Below are 12,884 nucleotides of genomic sequence, written 5' to 3' on the forward strand. Positions count from 1 at the left end.
CTGTTTTTAATGAATTAATTTTGGATTAATGAACGGATATGGTAGGATATTGTAGGGAAGGTAATGATGTAGACCTCATTATAATACTCTCGTTAGTATCTAATAACGTATACACGTTTCCCAGGCAGGAATATTGTATGTTTAATTAATGAACTGTTCTTAGAATTCTAGATTTGATGTTAATTAAATTGAGAGAACTGAGGAATTTTAAAAATGTAAGATGTTGAGAATTTACTTTAGGAAGATACATCATGAAGTTGTTACATGAACTTGTTACTTAGTTTTATTAAAATATAACTAAAAATTGTTCACAACAAAATACTGCGATTAAGTGTACAATAAGAGTGTACTTATAAGATGTACAAGTGTACATTACACATTATAATTATTATTTTTTTATAATTATTTATTATTATTTTCATTATTATGTACCTACAAGTTGACAAAATGTTACAATATTTGCGATATACAATAGGGAATACAACATAGCATACCTATAATATATTCTAGTTTATATTTGCACATATACTGTACTTGCACATATCGGCGCTACCATTTGACAACGTCAGCTATGATATAGCGCATGCATAAAACACATATCAGAAACTGTCACATTGAAATATACCAAACGTACCCGATGTTCAAAGAAGACAAACCGTAACAACACATCAATCAAAATGTAAATTAAATAATCAAAATGTAAATGTAATTTGTAAAATTGACTTTTCTCAAGGAAACCCGAGATTATATTGTTGACGAGTTTCGGGATAATTAAAATTGACGTCCGCTGTTTTCTATATAATTACCGAGTTTCACACACTAATATCTTACGTAATAAGAGTGTCCCTTTAATTTTGGAGAGTAGCGCCCTCGTGCAAGCCCGTGTGCCTACGGCACTGCGCATGCACCTCCCGACCACCGCACTGGCGAAGGTCAAAGAATGCAACTGGGATGGTTGATATAAGCTTCGATTGAAATGCAGCTCGCGAAGAAGACGAGGACGCCGACCAGTCTGCGCAGCGCGTTCCACCTTCGAAACTCATCTCTCGGTCTGCAACTCCCTTCGCCGGTGCGTGCTTGCCACGGAATACTTAATGTGACGAAACCGTACTTCATCTTGCTACGTCCCGACGCATCTCCCGTGTTATCCATGGATAATGCAGATGTTCGCATTTAAAGCCGTTCCGCTTTAATTTGTCTTAGTATCCCTCGTCTCGTTCCATTTTCTCTGGCTATCTTCGGCTTTTAGCGTTACTCAACCGTGGAGCTGCTGACCGCTCACGTGGTATCGGATCCTCTTAAAACTTTCTGACATCCTTGGACGTTGAAGCAATTGTGGGAACGGCGTTCAGATGACATTGCTAATTTGGGAAAATTAGCCAGGCTCTTTGCGAAAGAATGCTGGGTGGAGGGTGCAATAAATATTGGAGTTTACTGGGGGGCTAATTGGGGGAAATTCAAAGTTTTGAAAGCAACTTAGAGATTTGGGCTATTGATCAAATCAGAATTTTTTAATTTGGACTTCACTTTCAATGTGAGGACTTGGAAATTTAGCAAGTTAGGAATTTAGCGATATTTCATATGAAAATTTGGCTACTTGGGAATTTGGGTACTTGAGGATTTAGAGATTTGAAGATTCGATGATATCAGAGATGTGGAGTAGAGACTTGGAGATTTAGGGGTTGGTTCTGAGGATTTGTGGGTTTGTATATCTGAGAATTTTATTCATTTAGAAATGTGAAAAATTTATATCCAGAACGTTATAAGTTTAAGTTCCTGATTTAATAGTTTGACACTGAAAATTTGAGAAAAATATTTAGAAACTCAGGAGCTATGTTTGGAAACTTCAGACGTTTGATAGTTGTAAATGTGACCCTTTTGATACTTGTAATGTGGACCATATTAAAAATGTGAACATTGAAAAATATGAAAATACTTGAAAATTTGAAACTCTCATATACCAACCCTAAATGTCTACTACGACAGCGGTATTTCATGTACCGCAGATATGTAGACTTTTTGAAATTTCAACGACTTTAACTTCCCGTTAAGTGCGGATGCTATTTGCTCCGTCGCTCACTAGCGTAATAACGCTTTGTTTCGTTATCCTGCTCCTTCTGTGCGATCCTTTGTGTATAACCTTATGTCGTTCCTTTAGCTAAGCCTTTCAACGTCACCTTTGACTCTACTTGCGCGCCGACGGTAGTTGAATTTAACATCTGCCATCGCGCTGCAACCAGGAAACCACGGGACATTATTGTCCAGATGCCGACGACCATCAACAAGGCACGTGCGGTTACTATTAATCCATAAGAGTACAAAACACCGACGATCGCGAGAGACTGGTTCGCCTTTGATGAAGATGTACGAATCAGGAAAGCTCCGCGACGTTTACTGCCTTATTGTTCGAATCGAGTTCACGGGTCAATTGCATGGAATAACATTTTAGCATCAAATGAATAGAAAGCGGAACGACTAACGTAAGAAACGTGAGAGAAACTATCTCTTATCAATATTAATACCTTGGTCAAATTAATCTTTGCATTAACAAGAGAAATGTTTCGCTAGGAGAAAAGAAAGATACTTCGTAACGAAATAAAATGCGAGAACACGAAATCACGTATCGTTGAACTTCGATATTAATTAATGTAATGAATTGAACGATAACGTGTTTGAAGCGATCCGATGCTGATCGGAAAGTTCAATATTCCGCTCGAATAACGCTAGCACAAATACGCACGTCCGCGCTTTCATTCAATTTCTTTGATGCATGGTCCGGTTTTTCCCTTTGTGTTTCGCATCGGCGCTAGAAGTTGTTCCACTGAATCGGATTAATGTAAATCTTGTTGAGTGCACAGGAATCGGACATTTTCGTATCGTAACGAGGTACTTGCAATCGATGGTACCTTTATCGGAAATTTTGTATGGTTATTATGGTTATGTTGTATGGTTATTAGTGTATGGTTATTATCCACACAGATTTACATATCCCTGTTTTGTACTTGATGTGAACTTTCATGCAACCATGTTACAGAAATAAATTCTTATAAATTTCATGTGGTATAAAAATAAATTCTTTCCAACTGATTTGGCCATATATTGAGAATACAGTTACAGCTGCAGTCACACGACGTTGCAAGAACTCTTAATATAAAAATTTGAAAATTCTCTCAGAAATTAGAAATTTATTTCTATAATATTCAACTTGAAACTTGCAAATCGAAGATGGTTCCTAGCATTTGATGCGACCCCCGACCTCCGCCATCTCAAGATCTTCCTCATGTATCCTAAGAGATGCCACTTATCTCTATAACCAGTTACACTATCACCCATCTCAGCAAGTCACCAGAACTCCAATGTACTTTTCAAGTTCTCAAACCACGATTTTCATCTAAACTGATAGTTTTCGTTTCATAGTAATTGAAACCGAATTATCATTACCAACGAGAATTATTATCGTTATGGAGCTTGTACAGTGCTGATGCGCATCTCGAGTTTCAAGATTCTTGGCAAATATATATTGTACCATGTGGTATTTTCGAGTATACGCGATGTATGGATGCAAAGTACGTATTGTATAAACTCGGTTATTGACCTTAGACGTGGATCACACTGCGCAACACTATCTGAATAGCAATCCAAGTAAGTAGAGACGTACATACGTTCTGTTTAACGTCCATGTTGATTTATTAGGTGCATCTCAGGCGTACGTTCCCTTGCTATCTGTGCTAATTTAGACAACGATATTGGTTCCTTCGCACAGACAATTTCTGGCTGTGCTATATTCAGCTTCTATTTCGTTAACGTGGATTTTGATATTTCTATCTTCTTTATTATTCCTTATTTATTCTCTTATCTGTACACATTTGTGCCTTCAGTTTCGAATATCTTTATACTTGTTAAAATTTCTGGAGGACTCTAAGCATGCTTTAGCAGTTTGAGCGGCGTCCGCCATTTTTAGCTGCACGAACTTCTATATGGATTTCTCTGCATTATATTATAAATGTTACGTAATTTTACTGTGTACTTAATTTCATATAAAATATTCTTTATACATACTGTAATTGTGCATCATTTTGCTGTATACATGTCACATAACATGATTTATACATATACATATTTACATGTACATACGTATATCTATACATACACATATCTACATATACATACATATATTTATATACATATGGTAGTAATACATAATGTCTACTCTCTTCTTGTAACGTTAACAAGACTCGTTTATTAAAACAAAGCAAAATTAACAATTTCGTTCAAAAACAATATTCAGAAAGATTTTCGTAGCACGATTGTCATAAAATTTCTCGAATAGTTATGTTAAGAGTCTTCACGCGTAACGAAAGTAAAAAGGTACCGCATGGGACGCAGCCATTATGGCTACCGAATCTAAACGATTATTTTGTCTTGCTTTGTCTCTAAATCTGCGGTTGGCGAGATTCCCGCGTTCGATCGGTACCCTAGCAATTTACTTTTAGGTCCTCGTACATCAGCGCGCGATGCACCGCGCCAGCAACATTTAAGCGACCATAATTCGTTCCAACATGCTCATTAGTCCCAAGTCGAATCCTAACCGAATCTCGTAAAGGATACTCGAAACGACCGCAGTGCACTGCACGATCACGTTCGACGATCGATATAACCTCTGGAGGACTCATGAAATCGAAATCAGTCGAGTAGGTTCCGTATTGACCTGTATTGAAGGTCTTTACTTAAGACTAAGTCCAAAATTGTCCAAATCTAAAATTCAAGTAAATTGTACAATTTTGAAATTAACTGATAGAACTCGAAATCGGTTGAGTGCATATAGAATCGATCTGATAATCAATGAAGGTTAACTTTTTGATCCGACTGTCCAAAACCAAAATTCAAGTAAATGTGACAATTTCAATGAATTTCGTGCGCCATCGAAATTTCGTTGAGGACCGAATGCAATTTCAGCGATCGATGGTCAGAGGTAATTTCATCGCATTCAATAATCGCTACAATCTGCATAGAACTGAAAATCGGTCGAGTACATCTAAAATCGATCCGATGGTCAATGAAGGTTAACTTTTTGATACGACTGTCCAAAACCAAAATTCAAGTAAATGTGACAATTTCAATGAATTTCGTGCGCCATCGAAATTTCGTTGAGGACCGAATGCAATTTCAGCGATCGATGGTCAGAGGTAATTTCATCGCATTCAATAATCGCTACAATCTGCATAGAACTGAAAATCGGTCGAGTACATCTAAAATCGATCCGATGGTCAATGAAGGTTAACTTTTTGATACGACTGTCCAAAACCAAAATTCAAGTAAATGTGACAATTTCAATGAATTTCGTGCGCCATCGAAATTTCGTTGAGGACCGAATGCAATTTCAGCGATCGGTGGTCAAAGAGAATTTCCACAGCGTAACGTTTGTTTTTCTTTTTTAATTAAAAACAGAACGTTACACGTGGCGCGGATTGGTTAAATAACCCACCCACTGGCGTCGTGGTCGCGATTGCATAACGTTCCACCAGAGTTACAATGCCGGTGAATCGATACGGGGAACCTGAATGGCCAACGGTGACGTTCTTGAATTCTAAACGCGAGATTGGCAACCTTCCCGAATTCGATTTTCGCGTCCCACTAATTTCCCCGTCGCTAACGCCGCTTATTTGCGACGTGGCTGTGCAAGTGATTCCTAATGAGATCCAGAAATATCGGGGATTATCGTGCCACTCGAACGAGAAGCGTGATGATATGCAAAACGGAAAACACGAAATTGGAACGAGTTTCATCGGGCCAACAAAGAGAACAAGTGGAGGAGAACTTGAATAACGCGATTGGTCTTACTTATCTTCCTTATTAATATTTTATGGACATTAATTTAGCAATAGGTATTGATAGGATATCTTTCAGACTAATGGGAGTGTCTGAGACACAACTTTATTTATTTCTATATAAACTGCTTGTCTAAGCGAGCTGAATCTGGTATGCAACTTTATATTAAGTTTAAACAGGAAAATAAAGTTGAATGATAATCTAATCTCATTTTAGATAGAAATTTAGACCTGGATGATACTGTTGCACTAGTTTTAAGTAGGTTAGGTATTCGAATCATGTGTACCCTCTAAAATTAAATTATATTGGTCTTAAGTTGCATTGTAATTCACTTAGGTTGTGTCAGAATTAGGTTAAATTAGGTTGAGATGAAGTTAGGTTAAGCTGAATTGCAGATGAGTTAGGTTAGGTTGAGAATCAGTCCAGTTAAGTTTAGTTAAAGTTATGTTATTTTAGGTTATGTTATTTTAGAAGCAATTATATTAGTCTTATGTTGCATTAGATTTCACTTAGGTTATGTCAGAGTTAAGTTAAATTAATTGAAATGCAGTTAAATTAAGTTAAGTTGAAGATAAGTTAGGTTAGGTTAAAATTCAGTCCAGTTAAGTTTAGTTAAAGATAACTTAGGTTATGTTTTTTTAGAAGCAATTATATTAGCCCTACGTTGTATTAGAATTTACTTAGGTTATGTCAGAGTTAGGTTAGATTAGTTGAGATGCAGTCAGCTTAAGCTAAGTTGAAGATAAGTTAGGTTAGGTTAGAAGCAAATTAAATCAAGTAACGTAGGGTTACTACACCTTCTCTCATATCTCACCTCAACATCAACGCAACAAAATTAAAATGTCTCAACCGCACTTTCATCGCAAAAGATCAATCAAGCTTCTTCCGATCATCGAACTCATCGAATTAACGCATCGTCATACATCGTCGAAGAAACAAAAGTCAAGTGTTGTGTTGGCTGTTCAACGAAAAATGAGATCCCCTTGATGGCGTTCCCGGTGAAAAATGAATATCCACCAGCAGAAGCGAGGCTCTCTATCGCCAAGGAATCGGAAGCGATGGATCAACGACAGCTCGCCTCGGCGGTGGTCGGCCCTCTTTCCGCTTGCCGGGACAGCCTGCCAATTTATGGCCGATTGATTAAGGCTTCGATAAACTGGTAATCCGGAGGAAGCGGAGGAACGTTCTTGCTCTTCGATGTCGCGGTCGTTGAGGGTCCGTTTTTTTACAGGACCTTGCCATTCATCGTTTCGTTCGCGAGGCGGTCGCGAGGATTCCGATTCAGCTCTAGATACATGCGATTCATTGATCAGCTTCATTCTTTGAACGATACGAAAAACTTCGATACATATATTCATAAGGATCGTTCTTTATCGATCGCTGGACTTACGGGCACTTTAAACTAATTCAACATAGCTGAATTCTCCAGTTTGTTTAAGTTCCAAACGTAAATTCAATGTGGATTTAAACCATAGTTAACGATAGTTCATTGTAAGATGATTTTAGACATCAAGAATTTGTGTACTTGTTCATACACACATGTTCATATGTACATGTTCTTCACATGGTCATACACACATGTGCATACACACATGTTCATACACACATGTTCAGACACATGTTCACATACACATGTTCATACACATATGTTCATTCACATGTTCATACACACATGGTCATACACACATGTTCATACACACATGGTCATACATACATGTTCATACACACATGGTCATACATACATGTCCATACACGTATGTTCACATACACATATTCATATACACATGTTCATACACATATGTTCATTCACACGTTCATACACAATGAATGTATGAGAAGCACATAATATATGCGAACAAAAGGTATACAAATAGTTCATACAAAGAAGTATTTTAATTAAAGTTATTCAGCCTATACTCATCCATAAAGTGCAACACAAGGGTGTTGTTGAACAAAATGCCAAGGATACATTGATTTTTCCTTAACACATGTTTAATCGCGAACGCGTGGTTGGAAGATTTACAAGGCGAAATTCTCGTATCGATAGAGTTACAGCAACGGCTGCTTATCGCGGTGAATAATGTTGCAATTAACGACAACCATAATTTCGCGTGTCGTGCATCTACGTTCCAACGTCGCAATAACGTGTCGATGTAGTCAGACGGAAAACGGAGTTGCATTCTCGTGACAATTTATCGGCAAACAAACGTTCTACGTAAAATTCTTCCATACACGAAATACTCTCTCGACTTTCTTCGTCATAAATCTATTTTATAGCACGACCGGCTGGAAAGTTCTCCATCGGCGGATGGCTGCGCTCCAAGTGCCACGTCGTTGATCTTAAACGGGCGAACGCGAGTCGATTGAATCTCGCCAATATTTACTTGGATTTTCCGTAAAATCTGCGCGAATATATTCCTGTTCTGGATGATAGAACGATGAGATAACAACGTTGATCTCGATGCGAATGGACATATTTCTCTAAATGAAATCGGATGATGTGTCCATATTTTTCGCCGTGATATTTCGGGGATATGGAGATTCGACGATCTGATAAATTGGGGATGTGGAGATTTGGAAATTTGGGGATCTGAGGATTTAGGGACTTATGGATTTGGGGAATTTGAAATTTGGGGGATTTGAAATTTGGGGGATTTGAACTTGGGGGGATTTGGAATTTGGGAGATTTGGAATTTAGAGACTATAGGGACTTAGGACTTCGGGGATTTGGAGATTTGAGAATTTGAGGATTTAGGACTTTGAGGATTTGGGACTTTAGGACTCTGAGAATTTGGAGATTCACGAATTTGACGATTTGGGGTCTTATAAATTTCGGGATATAGGAATTTGGAGATTAAGAAAGGGAATTTGGACATTTGAAGATTCGGTAACGGAGATTTGGAGCTTTGTAGTTTTCCACTGCACGTTAGAACGCAGTCGTTCCGCAGGTGCATCGTTGCAGCTGTATGCAACGAAATAACCGTAAAGGCATATAGCACAGGGTCCTACAGATGCAGGTTCCGCGGTTAAATTCTCGCGTTCATTAGCCGGGCATATTAATTAAACGCCATCAATTAACGATTATCTAATCGGGTCAAAGCATTGTTTATTGCAACGTCGGCATCGCATGCATATGTATGAGTCGAATGTAAACGTTGACAGAAAATGTCTGCGCCTGCACATGCGTGAAACGTTGCAACAACAGGACACGAATTCTTTTTAAGCGTAATTAATTTTCTTTAACCTGTTAACCTTACCGGTAGATAAATTCGATCGATAAATTGTACTTTGCATTTATAGGTCAATTAATCCGTTCACATAGTCTTCGTATCAGATCGTAATTTTTTGTTTTATATGTCTGTAGAGAGATAAAAATCCCTCTCATACGGTAGACACAAAAAATAATATAAAGCACGGTTTCAGGTTACATAAATTGTTACAATATTTTATAACAAGAGAAGTAGTTAAAAATCTGTATTTGTAATCGTTACCAGCGTATCATGATTTACAAATTTTTTATCGCACACATAAAAAAGAAATATTTTTAAAACGCAGATAAATTCTGAGCAAGCAGAATTTTTATGCGAGATAAATTTACGAAACCGCGAGTTTGCCAGGAGAATTAATTACCACGTTCGTTATAAAGCGTGAATTCAGTAGTTTTTATCTCGTCTACGTGTGATAAAAAAGCGTCAGACCTTATATACAGCCATTATCATTTTTCAATTGAGTACGATATCATTACACAATCGTTGCTATTTTAAAGACAACTTTCGTCATTCCCACACAGCTCGGCGTAGCAAAATCGATGACTAATCGAATAACCCGACAGTTCGATCGAGCACTTTGCATTAATATCGTTCGATCGGGCACCCAACCTTTCTCGATTCAGGTAAGGGAGCGATTTTCCTCTTTGAATAGCAATTCGTGACTCTGTTCCACGTTGAGTGCGGATTGTTTGGACGAGATTTATTGCGCCGTGTAACAGCGAACGTTTAATAAGCGATGCCTCCAACTCGACTTTTATGCAAACGATCTTTTTCAACTGGAACACATAGTTTCTCTCTAAAAGCCAACATGGTATTACATTAAGCATTCAACTGATGTCAAATATAGGGACTCAAGAAAAGAAGACTACTCGTTCATTTTTAGAGATTTTTAGGATTTGACTATTTAGGGTGGGTTAATTTGGGGGTTTTGCGATTTTGAGGTTTTCGAGATTTTGGATTTTCGGGGTTTAGGTATTTGAGGAAATTTGGAGTTCTGGAAAAATTTGGGATTTGGGGAAATTTGGGATTTGGGGAAATTTGGAGATTTGTGGACTTTGGGATTTAGGGACCGTTGAGATTTTGGGGACTTTGGGATTTGGGGACCTTTGAGATTTTGGGGACTTTGGGATTTGGGGACCTTTGGGATTTGAGGAAATTTGGAAATTTGTGGACTTTGGGATTTTGGGGACTGGGATTTGGGGACCTTTGAGATTTTGGGGACTTTGGGATTTGGGGATCTTTGAGATTTTGGGGACTTTGGGATTTGAGGACTTCCGGATATGAAACTTTAGGATTTAGGACTTTGGAATTTGAGAACTTTGGAATTTTGGGGACATTGGGTACGTTGAGTACTAATAACCTCGAAATCTCTAAATCCTTAAATTTTTAAATCTCCAAACTTCCAAATCTCTAAATCTCCAAATTCCCAAATCCTCAAGTCACCATAGTACTCAACGAAAATATAAAACCCAAGAATATAAAAGGGGCAGTGAAATACTACATATGAACTGTAATATGAAGCACGTTTGCTCGAGCCAGAGTAAAGAGCATTTTTGTGCGCGTGCTTCCCGTTTTTGAGAAATCGATGTTTTCGACATTGTTTAAATTACGCTCGAATTTCGCCGTCGAAATTTAATTAAACGCATGGAGTCGAAGGCCGTATTTGCTGTGGCTCTCATATTCGTGGAAATCTGGTCGGAGCCGTTACCGAGAGGCAATTACGCGTCGTAGCCGAAAGGTAAATCGTATCGCAATCGTCGAAACGAGCCGAATTTTCCACGCGTTTTCGCGATGAACACACCTCGCGTGTTACAACAGACGCGGCTTTTAATCAATGTCAGAGGCTCGTCGATGCTTTTGTCGTGGAAGCTTTTTGTGCGGAACGAGATTCGCCTGGAGGTCCTTTGAAAATTTAAACTCGTTCGAGCGGCGAAGAATCGCCGAGATTCGACGCGAAGGAAAAGACGGGGGGATATCGAATTCGACCCCTCGTGTTGATACGCTGCATTTTTTAGTGGCGTCTGGATTTGACGAAGCTTTTTGGTAACGATCAAGATGCCCGCTGGGCGATGTAAGCGAATCGGCCACACAAGACTTTGAATCAGAATTTCAGATGATTCTTACAAGAAATATTTTACCGTTTATTCTGCTCTTCATCAAATTTCAAAGTTTCTACTCTGGTATTTTATTTGGAAAAAAAGTGAACGATGAATTATTTCAGGCTGTTTATATACTTTGAGTAATGACGTAGGATTTTGTTTAACGTGGAATCAAGGTACATTATTTTTAAGTAATCTTCTATTTGGGTTCATTGTATCATCCATGTAAAATCCAGGCATATGAACTGTGTATTAATTTGGTAACATATCATGTATCTGCTGTAGAATATGTTTAAACTAACAGTTTGGTTTGATGAATTATTTCAGTCAGTTTATTTATGCACTCTAAAAATAATGTATCTGACTGTAATTTTGTTTAATGTGCAATTAAGGTTCATTATTTTTAAGGAATCTTTTATTTGGGTTCATTGTATCATCCATGTAAAATCCAGGCATATGAGCTGTGTATTAATTTGGTAACATATCATGTATCTGCTGTAGAATATGTTTAAACTAACAGTTTGGTTTGATGAATTATTTCAGTCAGTTTATTTATGCACTCTAAAAATAATGTATCTGACTGTAATTTTGTTTAATGTGCAATTAAGGTTCATTATTTTTAAGGAATCTTTTATTTGGGTTCATTGTATCATCCATGTAAAATCCAGGCATATGAGCTGTGTATTAATTTGGTAACATATCATGTATCTGCTGTAGAATATGTTTAAACTAACAGTTTGGTTTGATGAATTATTTCAGTCAGTTTATTTATGCACTCTAAAAATAATGTATCTGACTGTAATTTTGTTTAATGTGGAATCAAGGTATATTATTTTCAAATAATCACCTATTTGAGTTAACTGTATTATTCATATAAAATATCCAAGCTAATAAGACATGTATATTAGTTTTGTAACATATCATGTACTTGTTGTATTTTATTTTTGATCTAACAGTAACTGCACATGGAACATACGTAAATCAAAGTGGTTGGTTGAGTGTTAGTCTAATTTAAATTGGTTGAGATGAAAATGAACTAAACACGTGTCAGTCATCCTAAAAAGAACCTACTAATAGTCTTGATTACACAGGATAATATTTTTGAAGAAGTTAACCTATAATGATTTTTCAAACAATCTCCCATTAGAGTTAAATGTATAATTCGCACAAAATGTATACAAATAGACTCACTATTAATCAACTTATCAGCTTGCTATAGTTTTAATCATCCTAAGATTAAAATAGTAGAGTAGAAAAAGAACTAAACAATCCCAAAGAACCTATTAATAATCGAGAAGCAGTAATGTATTTGAAGAAGCTTACAACGATAAAAATGCAAACGATGGTTTCTCGAAAATGAATCACGAACATAATGATCCTTCATTATGCCTATCTATGTAACTAAAACCAACCACGTTGCAGTCGAACGTAACGAGATTGAAGAGTAAATTGCTAAGGTTGCCCGATCGAAATCTGCAATTTCACCGATTGCACTTAACCCGCGTAAGATTAAAGTAGTCGCCTTAGCATTCGTTGAAAACAAACGATCAATGCGCGATCGAGCAGACATATCGCGAACATTTATCGGTCCATCAGGCTAAACAACGACAACCTTGACTTAGCTGATGGATGAGACTGCTCGATACGGGAGTGTTGGAATTCTTTACATAATGTATGATCCAGAGGG

The 12,884-nt window shown here is 37.4% G+C and overlaps 1 protein-coding gene and 1 long non-coding RNA gene across 8 annotated transcripts in view; both read right to left on the bottom strand.

Moving 5' to 3' along the window:
- Positions 1–12,884, bottom strand: part of LOC100876384 (uncharacterized) — a 365,375-nt gene that overhangs the window by 317,582 nt on the left and 34,909 nt on the right. The gene's annotated exons all lie outside the window — the stretch shown is intronic.
- LOC143265082 (uncharacterized) overlaps positions 1–12,884 on the bottom strand; it is a 55,786-nt gene that overhangs the window by 13,788 nt on the left and 29,114 nt on the right. The gene's annotated exons all lie outside the window — the stretch shown is intronic.

The sequence above is a fragment of the Megachile rotundata genome, chromosome 1, assembly GCF_050947335.1.
Source record: "Megachile rotundata isolate GNS110a chromosome 1, iyMegRotu1, whole genome shotgun sequence".
Lineage (NCBI taxonomy): Eukaryota > Metazoa > Arthropoda > Insecta > Hymenoptera > Megachilidae > Megachile > Megachile rotundata.